Here is a 20,612-nt window from a genome sequence, read left to right as displayed (position 1 = left end):
CATTCAAAAATCCACAAATGACAAATGCTAGAGAGGCTGTGGAGAAAGGGGAACCTCCTACACTTCTGGTGGGAATACAGTGTGGTGCAGCCACTGTGGAAAACAGTATTGAGTTCCCTCAAATGTCTAGAAATAGACTTGCCATATGACCCAGGAATCCTGCTCCTGGGCATGTATCCTGAAGGAACCCTACTTCAGGATGACACCTGCATCCCAATGTTCATAGCAGCACTATTTACAGTAGCCAAGACATGGATACAGCCTAAATGTCCATCAGCAGATGACTGGCTAAAGAAATGGTATATTTATACAATGGAATACTACTCAGCCATAAAACTGACAATATAGGGCCATTTGCAGCAAAATTGATGCTCCTGGAGAATGTTATTCTAAGTTAAGTAAGCACGGTAACAAGGAATAAAGACAAGTTACCCACAGGTACAGTTATTTTAATTAAAATATCCACACAGAAAGCAAGTCACCCCCATGACTGCTGCCAGGAGGAGCATCTGAGTGTAACAGCCCAGCCAATCAAAGTAGATTCCGACCTTCTCTCCGTAGAATTTCCTGCAGAAAGACAGAAGGAAGTTTCAGAAGACACGCATAATCACTCTGTAGCTTCATCCTCATGTTAATTTATTTTTTCTTTTTGGGGGGGCATAATTAGGTTTATTTATTTGTTTTTAAATGGAGGCATTGGGGATTGTACCCAGGACATCATGCATGCTAGGCATGCACTCTACCACTGAGCTATACCCTCCCTCCATCATATTAATTTCTGATTCTAAATCAAGGGGGCTTTATGTTTAAACCTCTGACTCAATTCACTCTTAAAACATATGCGTTTTCATAGCAGCCCCCAAATTCTACTGTGAAATTAGAAGTATTTTACGTATCATAGAAATACAGATCACTGCCTCACCTGCTGAAGAGAGATAAATGAGAACAGAGCAAAGGAGGGGACGAGGCCGACTCCAGAGCAGATGCAGGGGATCATCACCACTCACTAGACAGTCTGGCACATTCAACAAATCCCCCCAAAAATCATTCTTAACAGGCTTGACACAAGTGGACATCAACAAGTGGCTCAGTCATCTGCTGCTGCCTTATCTCGGGAACTTCCCTGGAGCAAATGCATCGTAAACCGCAGATAATAAGGAAATGGCTGATAATGATAACAACTGGGAGTGCAATGTCTGTCTGACAAAATATTTATAAAACTCATTGTGGGACTGGGAGAGGGCAGGAGGGATGTGACTGAGGAAGGCACTGCCCTGTATTCTTTGTATCTAGCACGTATGTTGTTCTTAGGTTTTAGAATCTCCTCAGTGTTTCTCAGTTAATCTGGAGTAGATGGAACAGGCCAGGGAGGCAAGATTAGAAGAAAGGAGGCAGGGCATGAAGCGGTGCCAGGCTGATCCTAAAAGGGAGACAGACACAGACAGGCAGACACAGAGAGTTTATGGATGAGGCGGAACAATGAGACCGCGGCTCAGGTGTGTCTTGCTGTTGCTGATAATTCCCTCAATTGGCTCACTGCTGACTCGGCAGTGCTGGGTAAAACCTGTGGATTTCCTCAACTCTGAGTTCTCTCTGAGGCTTCCGGCTCAGTCTGGAGCTGAGATGAGTTCCGTGTGCTTAGCCTAGGGGGGACTCAGATCTGAGAATAGCCTGGAATCCTGGAAAACTTCACGCAGGAACCCCTTGGGCTGGACCAGCGCTCACAGGGCTGCTGTGAGACCAGCTCCATCGTCAGAGACCTGGGCGTGGACCATTCCATGGGGAAAACGGCTGAGCCCGATGCCAAATCAGATAGGAGCGACAAAGTGTGTTCATTCTCATGTGACTGGGATTTGTGGCCTGGCTCACGTGTGGCAGGCTCAGGATGGTGTCTGGCAGAGAAAACCCTGGCAATGGGTTTGAGATGTCTTGGACTCTTTCTTGTTAAGCTTTTTGTAATACATTCTTATCAACTATCCATCCTGAAAATGCCAAATTCAAAACTGAAAGAATGTTAGAAGTTGCCTGCTCCAAATGGCCAATGGTAAGCACACCCTGCTACAGTTAGAGAGCTGGTCAGGCAGCCTCTGCCTGGATATTTACAATGACGGGGAGTTCATTACTTCCAAAGGTTACATGTTGGAAAGAAGGTCAGACAGATTTTTTGAACCTTAAACAGATGTCAGCCTCCTAGTCCTTGCTGAAAGGCAAGGAATAATGAGGATCCCTTCAAATGTAGTTTTGTCTGATTGTTATCACTCTCTGTCAAAAACACCCCAATTCTTAACATAAATTTTTCAAAATTCAGCTTTGATTTCTTTTTATCAAAGTAATGCCATACATTCAATAAAGAGTCAAACAGTTCTCGAACACCGATTTTAAAAAGGAGCAGTTCCCAACAACCGCCCCATTTCCTGGCCAGAAACAACCACGTTCAGCTCCTACTGCTGACTCTTGGAATACTTACTTCCTTTCTCTGACTAATATCCTTGTAACACAGCCTACTGACTTTTTCAGCTTTATGTATCACCTATTTAACATTCTATTTTGGAAAATGAGGATTAAGCTCTCTTTCAAACCCCATCTCATCTACACACCCAAACCTTCATTCTTCCAAACTTTTTATACAATTACATTATAATTTTGATCAGCTCAGTATCCTTGCTTTACATTATTATTAGTCTGTACAGACTATTCAAAGCTGTAACAATTTTTGCTAGTCTTACCTTTTCTTCCCTACTTCGTTTTCCTGGAGTTAATAATTGTCTTGGTGGTTCATAGCTTAGATTTCTGTGCACTTAACAATTCAACCTCAGACCTTCCCTTAACGAACAACTTTCACAATACTTTCCAATACACTGTATACAAATTTCATCTCCTTGAATAAATCTCTTCAGATCTCCTTCCACATGGATTAACGACATGCTAGTCTTGTCACAGAGCTCAAGGGGCCACTAGTGGGAAGTAACAAGGGAATACATGGACCAGGAGCAGGGAAAAGATCAACATAATTGCCTTAGCAATTCATACTTAAAATAGTGGGAAAATTGTTTTCCTTACAAACACAAACACACACACAAACCCCAAAAGCCCATAAAGAGTGATTAAAGAGCGGTCAAACCCATTGCCCTGCCTTCAAATTCTGTATAACATAAAACAAAAATAACAGAAGGAAAATATCATATAAATATGAATCTCAAGGGGGATGGGGTACATTCAGTGGCAGAGTGTGTGCTCAGCATGCATAAGGTCCTAGATTCAATCTTCAGTACCTCCATTAGAAAAAAAAATTAAAAAGAAAAAAAATTATCAATTTTAAATATTTACATATTAACAAATATCCTCCTTTAAAACTGTGTTCTAAAGGATAACCCGGGTTAAGGAGAAAGTGCCTCTTCATGACTGTGATCCTGCTGATAATTGAGGGAGGAAATTAGAGTATGACCACATGAAATAAAATTCCTTATGAAATAATGATCACGGGTTACAATCATTATTGGCTGCTGTCGTCACAAAAAAGAGAGTCAAATGAAAATTATGTACCTTATGACAGGAGTACAAAACTTCACATAACAATTATTTTTGCACAAAGTTGAACCTCAATCAGATCAAGCTTTTAGGGGAGGATCAAATCACTTAGCTAAAGCCAATACATACGAAGGAGAAACAAGTCTAACACCATAGGGGAGAATGAAATCAGCCAAACAGGAAATAGAGAAACCCCTCAACAATTTCAAGGAAAATGAGAAACAGGAAAATTATAGATTAGAACGCACTTGAGAGATATGCTAGCTGCAATGTCTGAATCTTGTCTGGATCTTGATTTCAACCCCGAAACTACTTTAAAGTGTATTTTTGTGACAAGCATGGAATTATTTTGTAACCCTAAAAAAAAGGAATATTACAATTTTATTTGTAAGAGACCTTGTCATTTCACTAATGAAAGGTTAAGCTATGTAGGATTGTCTTCAGAATGACCCCGTAGTGGGGGAAGGGAGGAGATGGAGATGAAAGATGCAACAACAGTGACTCTGAGTTTATAATTCTGGAGCTGGGTGACTGATACAGGCAGGCTGGCTGTACTGTTCTCTCTATTTCTGTACATGTTTGAATCTTTCCATAAAATGTGAAACAACAAATAGACTTCAGTGTTTTAAAACCCTCACTTTGAAGGTTAAGAGGTTTGCCCAAGTAGGTGGGCACCTGCATGGGGCACTGAGATAAGAAAGAACAGACACCTGGCTCCAGACCGACCTGGGGCTACCTTGACCCTCCTCTTCTCCTAACCATCCACAGCCAGCCCATAACTGCATCCCGTCAGCCCCACTCCCCAAATGCATTCCTCATTGGCTCCCACCATCTCTCAACTGGCCCAATCCAAGAGCCTCCTACCTGGCCTCCCTGCTTCCTGGGTCCCTGCCATACATTCTCCACATTATCTTTGCAAAATGTGAGTGAGAGAAAATTACTTAAGTGCTTAAGCTATCATGACTGCTTCTCACTGCGCTTAGAGTCTACACTCCTTTCCGTGCTCCTGATGCCCTTCTAAACCTCGCGTCTCATCACTCTCACCAGCGCTGGCTCCAGTGTCTCCACAAACCTGCTGAGCACATTTGTGCCTTGGGGCCAATGGACAAGCTGCCTCTATTCCATGGGTGACTTTTCCCAGATCTTCAAATTCCAGCCTCCTTATCGCCATCTCAGCTCACATGTAACCTACTCAAAGATAGCTTTCTTAACTCACCTCCCCCCAAGTCTCCCATCTCAACACTGTGTTATTTCTTCATTTCAATCTGACATTGTTTCCTTACTCGCCCGATTATATTTTTTTCTCGGTTGTCCTTGTCCTACATCCCCCCAGCAGCCTTGCCCAAACAGCATAAGCTCCCGGGGAGCAGCCAGCACTGGTGCTCTGAGAAGACACATGCTGAGAGCGACATTACAATCACGTGGTGTAGTGAAACGGTGTTGAACAGCAGATATAGCAAAGCAGTGAGAATTTCTCTCTTATTTTATAATTTAAATGAAATATAACATTTACTACTGTTTAATAAAGAATTTGGTAGGTCTTTGTTCCCAGTTCCTAGACAGCAACCACTAAAGCCTCGAAATTTCCCGAGATAGGATTGTCTTTGTTATTCATAGTGGAAACTTGGATGGCTTGTGTTCATGAGATGACTCAGAATGGGGACTGGCCAGCCAGAGACACCAACCATGTGATTAGAGGAGTGGCGCTTTGAGCTTTGTGACAAGTGAGTGGCCACCAGGAGAGGAAGGGGCTCAAAGTTTAGGGCTAAGGAAAGGTTTGACTTACAGTTAGGGTTTGGGTTAACCATGTGGGTAGTGACCCAATAAATCATGGCTTTGTAATAAAGCCTGCAGTAAAAACTTGGGACAATGAAGCTCATAGCTCCTGTGAGCTTCCTGGTTGGTAACACTCTTGGAGGACTGTCACCCTCAGATGCCATGAGGACAACCCTGAGCCCTTCCCACTGGAGTGCTCTCCACAACAGCTCACCTGATGAGATCTAAGGGGTGCTGCTTGTCTGTGCTTCGAGGAGGATCCCATTCCCTGTACAGAAGGCCCTGATCTCTGGGGCAGCTGAGGTCCTCTGACGGAGGCTGACGTGGCACTGGGAATCAGAAGCAAACAGGTGAGCGTCACTGTCACAACGTGTTCACATGTTCTGTTGATAAAATTTGGTGCTAACACTTCGTGTTCATTTGTAAATATGGGGCCCTCACTTGCCAAGAGGGATGGAGGTACCATATAATTTTTCATAATTCTCACCCAGGATTAATACTAACCCCTTGAGGGTCATTTGCATATATGGGTGGAAAGGAACGCTTGGATGTTACAGTCCTGGGACCACCGTGGGTACCTGGTGAGAGCCTTGCAGTTGCTTAATGTCCTACAACCGGGCCAGTCTTCCACAGCAAAATCCTAGGCCACCCAAGTGCCCAAACTGCTGCAGTGGAGGGACACCTGACGGTCCAGCCCCCTCTTTGGACACCCAGAGGAACCTGGATTCTGGCAGGTTAGGGGCAGCGTCAATTCTACAACCCAGGCTTTTTTGTCCCCACAATTCAGTAGTTATTCGGTGACAGCACATGGAATATAAACAACAAAGTAACTTGACATGATGTTATATATTTAGCTTACTCAAGAAACAAAATTTAAATCCAGTCATTCTCCTTCCCACCTGACCTACTTTCCTTTCTCCTATACTAGAACCAGATTATTACCCACCCAGCCTTAACATGGGTCCTGACTCCACTTACCTCCCTCCCAAACACCACATGAGATGATTCCTCAGCCTGGATGTGGGACCAGCAATTACAAGAAGCTTTAGTGGAAAAGAACTGGTTATGCACAGATGCCAACTAAACACTGTAGAATCCTGGTGTCCCACATTAGTAATCATGACAGCTGTTTGCAAGTGTCCCCAAAGTTCATTTAAGACTCTCACTGCTAATTTTGCTGGGACATAAATATGAAACATGTGGACTACTGGGCTGGACTGCTAAGCTGGGTCTCTAATCCAGGAAGCTCATTGTCTGCTCCCTGCACCCAGCTCCCTGTTCTGTTCATGCATGTGCATCAAGAAGCTGTTTAGTGTACATTTTAATATCTTAAACAGTGCATTTCAATATTGTCTTCATCCACAAATACGTGTACCACACAGTAGTAATGATCAATCTTAGTATTTGCTTTCTTTGGTCTTAGAGAGTCAGATAAACGGATAGCAAAGATAACAAAGTCATAGAGCGCTATAATATAGTATTTCCTTTATTTCAATGACAGGATTTATTTAAAGAGCTTAGATATAACATCCTTGCATTTATGGCATCATTAAGCGTCTGAAGCTGTTACATTATAAAAACTTCATTTCTAGCGAGATGTTATCAGTTAGAGAAGCGCTCCTGAATTTGAGGGGTTGTGTCATCTCAGACAGAGTCCCTAAAAAATGTCAGCACCCTGCAGTATTGCCATCATGACAAGAACCCAGACAGATGAAATTTGGAAAGCCCTGTGGCTTTCTAGTGCACAGACATAAAATGGTGTTTCAGAGGGAAAAGCCTGAATTACAGAAAGTGATACATGAAATGGTCTAACATACATTTCCCTTTCAAAGAACTAATACGTCTTTTGTCGATAATAACATCTGTCAGTAATTATGAAAAGAGCTGACAGATGCATAGTACTTAATATAAGCCAGGACTGTTGTATCACTGACACAGATTCATTAATCCCCATAGCATCTCTACGAAGTGGGTACTACAATTATCCCCATTTTATTGGTGAAGAACTTGATAGACACAGAGGGTAAATGACATTTACCAGGTCGACAGCGAGAAACCAACACAGGTGTTCCAGCTTGAGTCTATGCTCTTGGCCACTTCTCTTTTTTTTTTTTTTGGTGGTGGGGAGTTAATAAGGAAATTCTGGTGGGGGGTTTGGAGGTAATTAGGATTATATGTCTATTTTAGAGGACGTGATGGGGGCTGAACCCAGGACCGTATACTTGCTAAGCATGCGCCCCATCACTTGAGCTGTATCCTCCCCTCTAGAGTCTATGCTCTTAGCTGCTAATCCTCACTGTCCCACATGGTTACTCTGGGGGAACTACAGTTTATTCATTCACTCGTTAAACTCAGCCTTCCCCATGCCTGGGATTCAGTAGTGAACAAGACAACATGCTTCCTGCCTTAAATGAGCTTGTCGCCTCCTGATATATTATCTTTATTTTACCCAGGAAGAAACAAGGTCTAGAAGATTAGCCTTTACCTGTTAACACCGGAGGATACATGAGGTGCTTTATTTCAATTCTGCCATTTGACTTACACCTTTGGGAGGGAAAGCTGCCTTGCAAATACTGGAACTCACAAACCTGTTAATCCTGAATTTTTTTAACATTGTCCCTTACTTGATACTTGATCTGAGAAAGGATGAAGTAAACCTAAAAATGTTCTTAGAGAGCTTGTGGTTTATACAAGGTAACTAACCAGCCACTGTTTACTATCCTAACAGGAATCTGTAGGCATATTTCTTTTCTTTCTCTTTTTTTCCTTTTTATGGGCAGCTTTTAAAAACCAAATCAAACCAACCAAACCAAGTCACTGATAATTCAACAGCAGGTTCTAAATCACCCCTAAGACAGCAGCTAAACTCGGTTTAGACTTACAATGCGGTTTCTGGTGGTTGGATTGAAGAATGTATCTCTATCCTGAATATAAAAGTCATTCACGGAGCTCTTCTCAAATAGGGCAATGAAAAACTCTTGCTTCGGCTTGATGATACTTTGATCCACTTGGAGGACTTTCATAAAACAGCTGAAGTTACCAAAGGCTGAGGACCGGGTTTTCAGATCATTGGGCTTCAGAGGCAATATTATGTGCAGTATCTCAGCGTATGTACACAGCACCTCCCACAGGGTGTGTACTTTTGCAAATACAAGCTTGTCATTGAAAACCTATATTGGGAGAAAGAAAACACAAGCCAGGAAACTATTTTCACATTTTTAGTACACAGATTTTTCTTACGTTGCTGGTAGTTAAAGCACTTGTGTAAACACACACACATATGGCACTGGTATAATTGAAGATATAATAAAAATAGATTTGCAAACCATCATACATTTTTGCCTTAAAGATAATTTCTTTGTTGAAATTACTGAAAAGTTATTTAAAATCCTTACATTTCCTTCATAAAATAACCAATGTTTTAGATGAAGAAAAGCAAACTTGTTAATTTTTAGTCCAAATTAGTAACTAAAAATAGAAACACCAAAATATTCTTTGCAGTGGTATTGTAATGACAATTTTTTAAATTTGTGAAACCTAGGACTATTTACTTATCTGTTCAATATATTGTTAAACAGCCATTAAAAGGGATTTAAAAGATTTATATTTATTGATATGGAATATATAATAAAAGGAGAAAGCAAAAAATGTGAAACAATAATTTTCCTTTTTGGAAGGGAAAAATATTTTCATTTGAACAAAAACAAGTTTAAAAGGATTTTATGATTCTTCATGTATAATTAAGGTACAGATGATTTTTAATTCTACTGTTCTTTCATTTTCAATTTTGGAGGGTAACTTTTAATAATAAAAATGTCTTTTAAAAGGTTCTTGCATAAATATATAAATAGATATATTTATGACTATATTCTCTGGCTATTAAAAAAGATCTCCTAACTGTGAATCTGAAACATACATTCCATAATGCAGATTCTGACTGACTCGCCTCCCAGCCCACAGCGAAGGCACGGCTAGTGTGACATGTTTCAAATACCATTACAAGGAACATGCAGTCTCCCAGCCAGTGGCTGCAAGGGGACTGACACTGACTGGTTGCTCCCAGCTGCAGACCATCACAGATGAGGTTAGATCCACAGGCTCATGTTTTCTCTGTCAAAAGAAATCAGAAAATGTTAGGTTTTACTTTCACCAGGGAACAAGAAGTTGTTTTTTAATGCAAAAAAACAACAACAAACCAATTTGAACCTGATGAAAAGACATTTACTCAAAACAGCACAGTAGCAATGAAGGTGCTCTGGCAGACAGGGACTTGTTGGATTCCTGTGAGTGCTGGACTCCTCACATGGAATTCCCTTGGAAGTCCAGAAGGCCTGTGGTTGTCCTCATGGGTTTGTGGCCATAAGTGGTGCACAAAAGTCTCTGCCTTTGCCACAATTTCAAAGCCTTTTTTAGCTTATGAAAGGTTTTGCCCTCAAATGGAGTTTTCTTGAGTCCAGTCACTGATGTCATTTACCAGAGTTACAGTCCAGATCTGATATTCTAGACTCTTAAAATCTTGCAGACATTCAAATGGTTCAGGTTTGGATGTGTATTCACCTCTGCAGGCCTGGACCAAATCCGATAAAGACACCCGGACATGTTCAGCAAAATACAAAGAAATTTTCCTCTCTGCAAGACTGAAATGTCTGTGAAGCTATAAAAACATCTGCACCTACAAAAATAGGGAACCAACTCATCAATAACATATCTATCCATAATGCATGGACATTCAAAATAAATACTGTATTTACTCCTATTAAATTCTATCTGGCTTTTGCCAAACTGTGTCCTAAACTGAAAGGAAAGTATGTAAATGTAGAGAATTTTTTACCTTTTAAAAGAAAAAGGAACCCTCCTACTCGGTTGGTGGGAATGTAAATTGGTGCAGCCTCTATGGAGGACAGAAAAGAGGTTCCATAAAAAAATGTAAATAGAATTCCGTGTGATCCAGCAATCCCATTCATGTGTATATGTTTGGAGAAAAATTTAATTCAAAAAGACACATGCACCCCAATGTTCACAACAGCACTATTTAAAATAGCCAAGACACTGAAACAACCCAAATGTTCACTGACAGATGATTGGATAAAGAAGTTGTGGTATATTTTATATATATATATATATATATATATATATATATATATATATATGTATATATGTATATATGTATATATTCATGTATACATATATATACACACGCATATATACACATGAACACACACAGAAATGAAATACTGTTCATCCATTAAAAAATAAAATAATGCCATTTGCAGTAACATGGATGGACCTACAGGGTTTTATGCTAAGTGAAATAAGTTGGAGAAAGATAAACAAATATTCTATGTATTAACTTATATGTATATCTAAAAAATAAAACAAATTAATGAGTATAATAAAACAGAAATAGTCTCACAGGTACACAGAACAGACTGGTGGTTACCAATGGGGAGAAGGAGAAGAGGGGAGGCAGGAAGGGGTTAGGGGATTGAGAGGTAAAAAGTACTACATATAAAATGGATAGGTTACAGGGCTGTATCATACAGCACAGGGAAATATAGCCATTATTTTATGGTGACATTAAATGGAATATAATCTATAAAAATGTTGAGCCTCTATTTTGTACACCTGAAACTAATATGATGTAAATCAACTACTCAAATACAAAATTTTTAATCAAAGTTTTCTTTTCATATTATTTGCAATAAGTTAGAAGCCAGCACTGTCAATAGAAACATAGTGCAAGTCACAATTTTCCAGTAATCCCATTTAGAAAATAAAAAGGAACAAGTGAAATTAATTCCAGTAATAATTGCATTTATGCCAAAATATCAAATACAGTATCATTTCAAAAGTGTGATTGACACTTTTAAAGCTTATTAATAATATTTTACATCATTTTTGTTGTATGAATTCTTGAAAATCTATTATGTATTTTCCACTTATAGAACATCTCAATTCACAATAGCCACATGTGGCTGGTGGCTACCATACTAGACAGACCAGATTACACCATTCACACTTCTGATAAATTAACTGCTCTTACTTATTTAAAAAACTTGCAGAAAAGGGTTTAGATATTCCCTCTATCAAACAAAGCAACCTTGACGGGTGGGGATTATCTCCATTATAAAGTGAAAAATAACGGTAAGAGAGCCATGCTTACATGTATGTTAATTTAAAAATACCTTCTTAATTCATTCAGGACTTTACAATCTTTCTTCATATGCCAAGGATTCACTGTCACTGCACAATGTTTTCACTATTATCATCTTTGTGATTGAGAGGCTTCTGATGACCCTGCTTTGTACATCTGTATATAAAGTAACAAAACAGAGAAAAAGACCTTATTAAAGATAATTTAGGGGGGAGGGTATAGCTGAAGTGAACGATCATGTTCTTAGCATGCACAAGGGCCTGGGTTCAATCACCAGTACTTCTTCTAAAAATGAAATAAATTAATAAAAACCTAATTACCACCCCCAGCAAAAAATTAATTTATTACTTTAATTAAAAGTTGAAAAAAATAATTGAGTGCAGGCTTATCAGGCTGCAAGGGCTACAATGAATGCCCCCACCCATTAATTTAGAAGAAGTCTCACAGTATTTCTCAACATAAAGGCTAAAATATAATTGAGAACACTTCCTGATGGTCAGCATCATTTTAACAAAAATGTAGATAATTACGTCCCTGGTGTCAAATTTCTGTCAGAGTTGGGCATGGAAAATTTAGTAAAAGTGATTTTGCAGCTATCTTTGAAAGAAATGCTGAGAAATGATCTTTTCTGTTGGAAATTAGCCTGCTTTTACATTCTTCAGTAGGCATAAGTGTTTACAAACCAGGCAGGAACTGGATTATATTTTACATATAGTTTAGAAACTGATTTGAATTTTGCTCTCTACCTGCAAGGCTATTTCTTAGGTAATAACATAAGCTGGCCAGTATACTAAATTTTGTTTCCCTGTTTGCTTAGTCCTCACAACAACTCTGTAAGCTGCTATTATTACCCCCATATAACAGATAAAGAGCTTGAGGCAGAAAATAATTTGGGTAACTTGGTAAATGGTGGAGCTTTGTAAGACTGCAGCCAGTCTGATACTCAAGTCCATTCTTCTCACCAATGTCGGATACTGCTACCTACATTCAGCAATGACCGCTGATTTCATATTTAAGTGTGTCATTTCTAAAAGTGCAAAGCTATATTAGTACTGCTGTGTAAATTATCCGTTTGAGATGTGATTGCCAAAAAAAAAAAAAGAAATAAAATCAGGGTGCCACTGAGGGGAGGGCAAACTGCATATGAACGGACACAAGGGGACTTTATGAGGACAAAGTTGCACAAATCTAGAAATAGCTAAAATGGCTGACTTGTACAATTATAATGTGTGAATTTTATGGCCTGTAAATTACACCTTAATACAGCTATTAAATTAAGAAACTGGGATACCAAATTAAGACTAAAACACATACATATATCACACAAAGAACAACAGGCAAATATCATTATTTACTGCACCATTTTCCTTCATGCAGCTTCCTATCCTCACCCGTTCCTGAAAGGATGATTCATTTTTAAAATAGTCTTTTAATTTATTCAGCAAATATTTTTGACTGCCTACTATGTACCCAGGACTAGTCTAGGAACTTGGAATAGATCAATAAACAAAACAAAACTCCTGTCCTCACGGAGCTTGGTTGGAGTCTAGCTGGGATGGGTGTGGAGATGACAATTCACACAACAGAGCAGCAGAGGAGGTGGCATGTTAGGAAAGAGGAACCATGGAAAAATGAAAAAAGGGCAAGGTAAAGAGAGTTGAGGGTATGGGATGAGGGTGATGTTGTATTAAATACCAGAGCAGGCCACACTCAGGACTGAGGTTAGAACTAAGACTAGGAGGTGAGAAGTCCCAGGTGGACGGAATAACCATCACCAAGGGCAGCGTGCACCTCGCATGTTCCAGAATGGGGGCACGGCTGGAGCTGCTGAGAAGGGTCAGTGCAGATCCTGTACGGCCTTGGAGGACGTTGTAAGGACTGTGGCTTTTACCCAGAGTGAAATGGGGAGGCACTGCCGAAGGACGACACAATCTAACTTAGGTTTTCGAGGCTCACTTGACTGCCGGGTGAGAATAGTCGAAACGGGTCAGAGATGAAAGGTGGGAAGACTCTGAGAAGGGCTGTGCAGGAGGAGAGGACAGTGGCTCAGGGCAGGGAAGCAGCAGTGGAGGCAGGAGGCATGGTGAGAAGTGGCTGGGTTCTGGATATGTTTTAAAGGCAGTGTTAAACCAGATCTATTGACAGAATTCATGTGGTATGTCAGTGAAAGTCAAAATAACTCCAAGTATTTGGACCCAAGCAGCTGGATGGATTAAGTTTCCACTAACTGAATGGGGGAGGTTGCAGGAAGAACCAGTTTGGGGGGTAGAACCAAGAGCTCAGTTTTTACACATGTTGCTTTTAAGATATCAGAGATTCAAGTGAAGATGTCAAATCAGCAGAAGATTGTAAGAGTCCAGAGTTGGAGAGAAAAAGTCTAGCAGGAGACAGGAATGTGGGAATCATGGGTCACACAGGTGGCATAGGAAGACATGATACCCAGGTAATCAAACATTAAGATAACCTGGCATTACCCATAGAAGTTGTCCTTGAGGGCCTGCCTATTAGGTGTGGATATCAGTCCTATTTCCCGACCACTCGAGTTTTAAAAAGCAACTTACAAATGAATTCGTGCAAGACACTACCTCCAATGGGTGGGTCCAGAGCTGGAGTGGGAGAATTGGATGGTGCACGCTACTCCCTATGGTAGAATGTGAGTGTGTGTGTGTACACATGCGTGTATGCGCAGGGGGATGAGATACACCTGGCTTAAGAAAAATAGCTAGTAAGTCTAGAAGCTGAAAGATGAAAGAACATCCAGAAATGGTAAAGGGAACAGGGGAAACACTGTGTACTGTAAGACATATACCCATAATGCCATTTCCCACCATCCTTTCATCAGGAACACAGTTGGAAAGGGGGGAATTATGTAGATACGTGTGATGTACACAAACTTTCTGACTATGTAAAAGTGAATATCTACATATGTAGCAAGTTAATGATATTTATATCTGCTTCAAGTTTAAAAACAAGTTCACAACAGAGGGAAAATAAAATAGTGAGGACTGGTAAAAGTATCATAGAAGGCCTTTCAATGCTCAGAATGGAAGCAAAAGCAGCTTCACCCCACAAAGAATGTCAATAAGAGTCAAGAATGTTTATATTTGCTTAAGAAATTGAGAGTTACAACTTCCTGCCTTAAAGAGTTAACTTTAAGGCAGATACCACACTATAAGCAACGTCTATACTGGAGCTTTCTTAAAGCTATTTTAGTTCCTGCTTGTTCTGATGTACTCCAGACACTCTGCAAAGAAAACCTTCTATTCAAAGGCTTAAAGGAATAAAAAAAGAAATAACACTGCATTCTTTTCAGTGTTCTCTGTACTGAAAGTCACTTGCAAATGCAGAACCCTGCCACAGGTCTACATTTTTAACAATAAAGTCCTTTGCGCAATTTTTCAATTGCTATGTGACTCTGTGTCAGTCTCTCACTCAGAAGCAGAAAGGAGTACCAGGAAATGACACATCATGTCTAAAACTACAGATGTGGAAGATGAACGTACACCAGGAAACAGCTAAGTGGGAGGGTAAGGTTTACCTTTTAAGTTACCGTAAGTGCAGTTACACCTGCTCCCTGCTTCCCCTGTGAAGTGAAGAGCTAGTCTTTTCCAGAAAAGCTCTCATTCTGAGAACTGTCTTCTTTAAAATATTCGGAGATTCTCTTTTAAGGTTCTTTCACTTTTAAGCCTTTCCCCAACTCTACATCCTATAACAAGTGTAAAAATTATCCTATAGCCTATTGTTACAGAACATACTCTACAAAAGCTGAGGTTTCCCAGGGTTTGGATCCCAGAACTCTGCTACCAGATAATCCTAAAGCTTTCCTTCCATAACAGACTCTTCCGCCAATTCCCAGCTGCGGGCAAATTCGGCTTCTCAGACCAGGTAACTTTCTAACTCTGCCTACGAACACTCTGCTGCCAGTAAAGGAACTCCCAGCCAGGAAGCACACAAAGCCCCTAGTGAGGGTTGCCTCCTTCAATCAATCAAGATGCCATCACCAAGCAAATATTTAAACCTACTGCAAAACCTCTAAAGACATCTTACAAACAATATAGTTTCTATAGAGGCATACTATTTGCTCTGGAATAGTGATTTCCAATGGAAGGAACAAAGGACCCCATGACCCAAGCAATTTTTTAAAACTGCACATAACCATCCCTCTTCACGTGAGGATTCAGGCAAGCCCGTCTTACAGGCCAAGGTGTAACAGAATGACAGCACCTCTAGGAGTAGGGTGAAAAGCAGCGTGGTAGACTGCTAGTGAAAGGCGGTGATGTAATAGGGCCCATCGCCCACTTACCTCCCACCACAGGACAATCATCTCAGATCGAGAACAAACACTTTGGGAAACAGAGGTTGTTTATATTTTTATGGTGTTCTGGTGGAAATAATTCCCTGAGTCATGTGAAGTTGTGGCTGCAAAATTGAACAGGGGACTGGACTTTTTCACATTCAGGACAAAAATAGCCCCTGGATAGCCACCATATCTGCTCTCCCCTTTGCCTGTTCACCCCAAAACTGCAGGACTCTCCTGCTTGCAGTGACACCCACCACTTCTCACAAATTCTTGCCAAGTTCACGTCAGCAGCTGGTGGTGTCAGTCACCATTTGTACTGCTATGAAGTCCCTCCATTACTTTTTATCCCTTCTATTTTCTCTGTTGTCATCCTAGCTACACTTGCATCCACAAGATGGTTACCGCACTAACATTGCCTCTGTAATCAGTCCAGGATATAGGAAGTAGAGATTCAACTGTAACCAGTCCCAGAATACTTGTCATGCCACTCTAGTGTCCCAAAAAATACTCTGGCATCCCTCGTCTCACTCAAGGAACCACTGCATTACTTAGAGGTTGTAAAATTAGAGGGCTTTCTCTAATGGGAAACACTGTGGCTTGTGGTAGAGTTGTGATTTCAGTTTTTGCAACTAGTTACAGGCAAAAAGACATCGTCCGCAAATTTTCTTCAAGCGTTTGGAATTTAAACTTTCATTAGATACAGAGCCGGTGGACTAACTGTAATCTATGAACATATGGTCATATTATCAAATAATGTTTATGTCTACCTTACAGACATGTAAGAACTTGGATTACACCTGCAGACTGTAGGCCTTTAGAATTGGATGTGAAGCATCCTGTGAAATAAAAAACCTCCTATCCAGTCACAGAACACCTTACAGACAACATGACACTAATGTCAATGAATACATTAGTATAGTCCTTGTATGGTTAAGTTACATCTCCAATTTCTCAGAGATGGATAGGAGATGTCTAGAAAATCTGGAAAAGCCCAATTACCAAAACAGCTCAAAAGTTAAAGCAGACTCCTGCACCTCCCAGAGCAGAGGGCGGAGGGGGCATTGCCCACCACTGTGTCCTCCCTCAGGACGTGGCATGTGAGGAAGCAGGCAGGAATGGGTGGCTGGGACTCGGAGGTCGAGAGGTGATGAAAGCAAGAGTGGAACTGCTCTGGTCCTAGAACAACAGAGCTGTAAAAAGCTCGTCTTCAGTTCAACCCACTCTCTCCCCCACTTTCCCTCCCACCTACATGACAAACAGAGCACAGCCAGGCACTTTCTGCCCATGACAGTGACTACTAGCAGGAAAAGGACCAGGATAAAAGCATGTCCTATAAAGATCAGTCTGATTTTAAGGCTATGTTTTAAACAATGAACAGCACTGTCAGAGTGGGACACTTGTGAGGCGCTCAAATAGGGAGGAGGAGGTTGAGGATCCATTTCCAGCACTTCCATGTCTTTTATCACTCCTATTTCTGACCTTTCCTTTACCACTTTTTGTAGCACTGCCATCACTGGCAGGTAAAGGGGCAGCAATGTGACTTGGCCGTTTGGCTGATGGGGCTACATTTCCCAGCACTGGAATGAAAAGGCACTGGAAGACGATCAGCTGGAAGATGTGAACCGCTGTCCTGGCCTGTGCCAAACACTAACCAGGTGACCCTGGGTTAGGCTCTTATTCTCTCTGGGCTTCCGGCTGTTTACTTATAAAGGAAGGTTTTGTCATTGCGCAAATATATCCAACATGAAATGTAACATGAAAGTCAAACATAATGACATCTCATCTGCTTGCCTCAGGGAACTGTACAAGAACTGAACACTATGTGAATGTAAACACAGTCTTAAGAAAACTATTGAGGTAAAGTGCTAAACTGAACATGGAGATAAAGTTTTATGGATTTTCTTGGCTTTCTTTTTTAATTGCAACACTGAATTAATAGTTATTAGCTATAATCCATACCACCACCCCTGTGAATAAATAAAGTAGGTAAGCACTGCCTGGGTGCCTGTTATTGCCCGATGCTAAGCAGGGTGAGGGGTATAAAGGAGGCTGAACAAGTGAGTCTTCTCCAGTTACCAGCTAAGTGAGGAGAAACATTGGAAACCACCCAGGAATGGTACCAAGTCAGTACTCAAAGCCAAGATTACAGGCTACTGATCATAAACAGTGTAGGAATACAAAGAGGAGCTAGAAGTATTTGGAATAAATAGGGAAGACTCTATGAAGGGGATGGGGCTCCAACTAGTTCTCAGGGCAATTCTAATTTGTTTTAACTGAGGACTGGATAGGAAAAGGCTGGTGACTCCTGGTTTTTAATAAGGCACATGTTACCCTAGGAGGCTAAGTTACATGATGATTGGAACACATAAGGTAAGTCCAAAATGATGAAGGGTCGAGACTACCTGGCTGAGATCTGGTTGTGTTAAGTCTTTGACTTGACTCTAGATGTTGGAGCGCAAAAATTGTAGGTTGACTGAAAGGGGGGGAGAGAATATCAAAGAATTCAGCAGAAGGAAAAATTCATGTATCAGGGATGAAAGCTCTTCATCAGAGTACCAGCAATCAGAATAGACACTTGAAACCAAAAACATACAGTTCAAGACGCTGACAAAATGCGGAGTGGTGAGAGAAAGATGAATCAAAAACCACTCCAAGCCTTTGTGTATTCAAGACCGGAAGAATGATTATCCCACTGAATAAGTGGAGACGCTGCAAGAAAAAAGATTATGAAATCAGCTTTAGACATGTTGAATCTGACGGATGAGCTAAGAGTAGGTTTTCTCTAAGAAGCTCAAAATTCAAAACTGAAGCACAGATGTAGAGTACAGGCTTAAGATGCAGATGGACAAGACATGATAAATCTCCTAAAAGAAAACATAGGCAAAACATTATCTGACATAAATCTTAGCAACATTCTCCTAGGGTAATCTACCCAGGCAATGGAAATACGAGAAAAAAATAAACAAAAGGGACGTAATTAAACTAATAAATTTCTTCACAGCAAAGACAACCATAAGTATAACAAAAGGAAACAACCTACAAATGGAAGAAAATATTTGCAAATGATACGACTAACAAAGGCTTAATTTTCAGAATATATAAACAGCTCATACAACTTAATAACAAAAAAAAAAACAAACAACTCAATCCTAAAATAGGCAGAAGACCTAAACAAGTATTTCTCCAATGAAAACACAATTGGCTAATAGGCACATGAAAAAATGCTCGATAACACTAATAAACCGAGAAATTCAAATCAAAACTATAATGAAGTACCAGCTCACACCAGTCAGAATGGCCATCGCTCAGAAGTTCATGAATGATAAATGCTAGAGAGGCTGTAGAGTGAAGGGTACCCTCTTACACTGCTGGTGGGAATCTAGTTTGGTGTAGTCATTATGGAAAGCATGGAAATCCCTGAAAAAACAAAAATTAGACTTACCCTATGACCCAGCAATCCCACATCTGAATATATAACTGGAAAGAACTCCAATGTGAAAAGATACCTGCACACCAGTATTCACAGCACCACTGTATATAATAACCGAGACATGGAGGCAAGCTAAATGTAGCAACAGATGACTGGATAAAGAAGTTGTGGCATATTTATACACTGGAATACTACTCTACTATGAATAGGACAAAATAAAACCATTTGCAGCAACATGGATGGAGCTAGAGATCGTCATTCTAAGTGAAAGCAGCCAGAAACCGAAAAATATCAAATGAAACCACTCATATGTGCAATCTAAAAAAAGAGAGAAAAAGACACTGTGAACTGATCTACAGAACAGAAACAGACTTGCAGACTTAGTAAACAATCTTAAGGTTACCAGGGAAAGGGGATAGGAAGGGATAAATTTGGGAGTTCGAGATTTACAAATGTTAGCCACTACATATAAAAAGAGATTTTAAATTAAGTTTCTTCTATATAGCACAGAAACCTATGTTCATTATCTGGCAATAACCTATAATGAAAAAGCCGATACAGCCACCAACTGAGGAAGCAAGAGAAGAAAGGAGAGTTAGTTATGCTGGGCTAGAGCCCACTTCTAAAATCCTTGTCAGCCACTGAGGCTGCCCCGAGTACACTGAGCTTTCCTCCCAGGGACAGGCTGGCATGACATGCGTCCTGCAAACCTGGGGCAGCAGAGGCCATCCCGAGTTCTGGCCCTGGGGGAGATGGGAGCAAGTCCACCTGCTCCCCTTGGGGCAGCACCCCTCCCTGCAGCCCTCGCCAACTGACTGCACCACGCCTGCCTCTCAGGAAACCACTGATTGAAAACAAGTGATCCACGAACCTGGGGTAGCGGCAGGGAGATGGGCAGCGACCTGGTAAGCTGGTCGACTTGCCCCCATCTTCCCCACGGCCTACCAAGGGCTCGGCCTCTGCTGCTCCAGGCACGGTCCACAGGTCAGCCTGCTCCCGGGAGGAGGGCGCGGTGTGGTCGAAGGCAGTGGCGGGTTATGGGGTCTGCCCATGGGAGCCCGTGGATTTGCTTCAAACTCCCCAGCACATGGCCTGAGCTTGGCCTCTGCTGCCTCAGGTTCGTGGAACTCAGGTTACAGGTCAGCCTGCTCCTGGAAGGCGGGTGCTGTGCTCTCAGGGAAAGGCAGCAGCTGCGATGGCGGGATAGGGGCTGCCCTGTGAGAGCGCGGGTGTTGCGACCATTTCCCGCTGCTGCTGCAGCCATCCCAGCACACTGATCACACCGAGCCCACCTCCCAGGAGCAGACTGACCTGTAACCTGAGTCCCACGATCCTGGGTCTTTAGAGGCCGCCCCAAGGTCAGGCCACGGGTAAGATGGGAGCAAATCCAGGAGCTCTCATGGGGCAGCCCCATTCCATCCGAG

General features: G+C 41.3%; 2 long non-coding RNA genes across 3 annotated transcripts; both read right to left on the bottom strand.

Annotated features, from left to right (window-relative positions):
- Positions 1-428: 428 nt before the first annotated feature.
- LOC140698896 (uncharacterized) lies at positions 429-8,459 on the bottom strand. The gene is made up of 3 exons (XR_012076902.1): positions 8,187-8,459; positions 5,519-5,633; positions 429-567 (listed from the first exon to the last, which is right to left on the bottom strand). It is a non-coding gene; the product is annotated as an uncharacterized lncRNA (long non-coding RNA).
- Positions 8,460-9,220: 761 nt separating this feature from the next.
- LOC140698904 (uncharacterized) lies at positions 9,221-11,614 on the bottom strand. 2 transcript variants are annotated; one of them, XR_012076911.1, is made up of 4 exons: positions 11,468-11,614; positions 10,136-10,195; positions 9,862-9,976; positions 9,221-9,414 (listed from the first exon to the last, which is right to left on the bottom strand). It is a non-coding gene; the product is annotated as an uncharacterized lncRNA (long non-coding RNA). The 2 variants fall into 2 exon arrangements; XR_012076910.1 differs by having other exon boundaries at positions 11,490-11,614.
- Positions 11,615-20,612: the final 8,998 nt, after the last annotated feature.

This window comes from Vicugna pacos, chromosome 10, assembly GCF_048564905.1.
Source record: "Vicugna pacos chromosome 10, VicPac4, whole genome shotgun sequence".
In the NCBI taxonomy this organism is placed as follows: domain Eukaryota; kingdom Metazoa; phylum Chordata; class Mammalia; order Artiodactyla; family Camelidae; genus Vicugna; species Vicugna pacos.
This window is presented reverse-complemented; position numbering and strand designations above follow the sequence as displayed.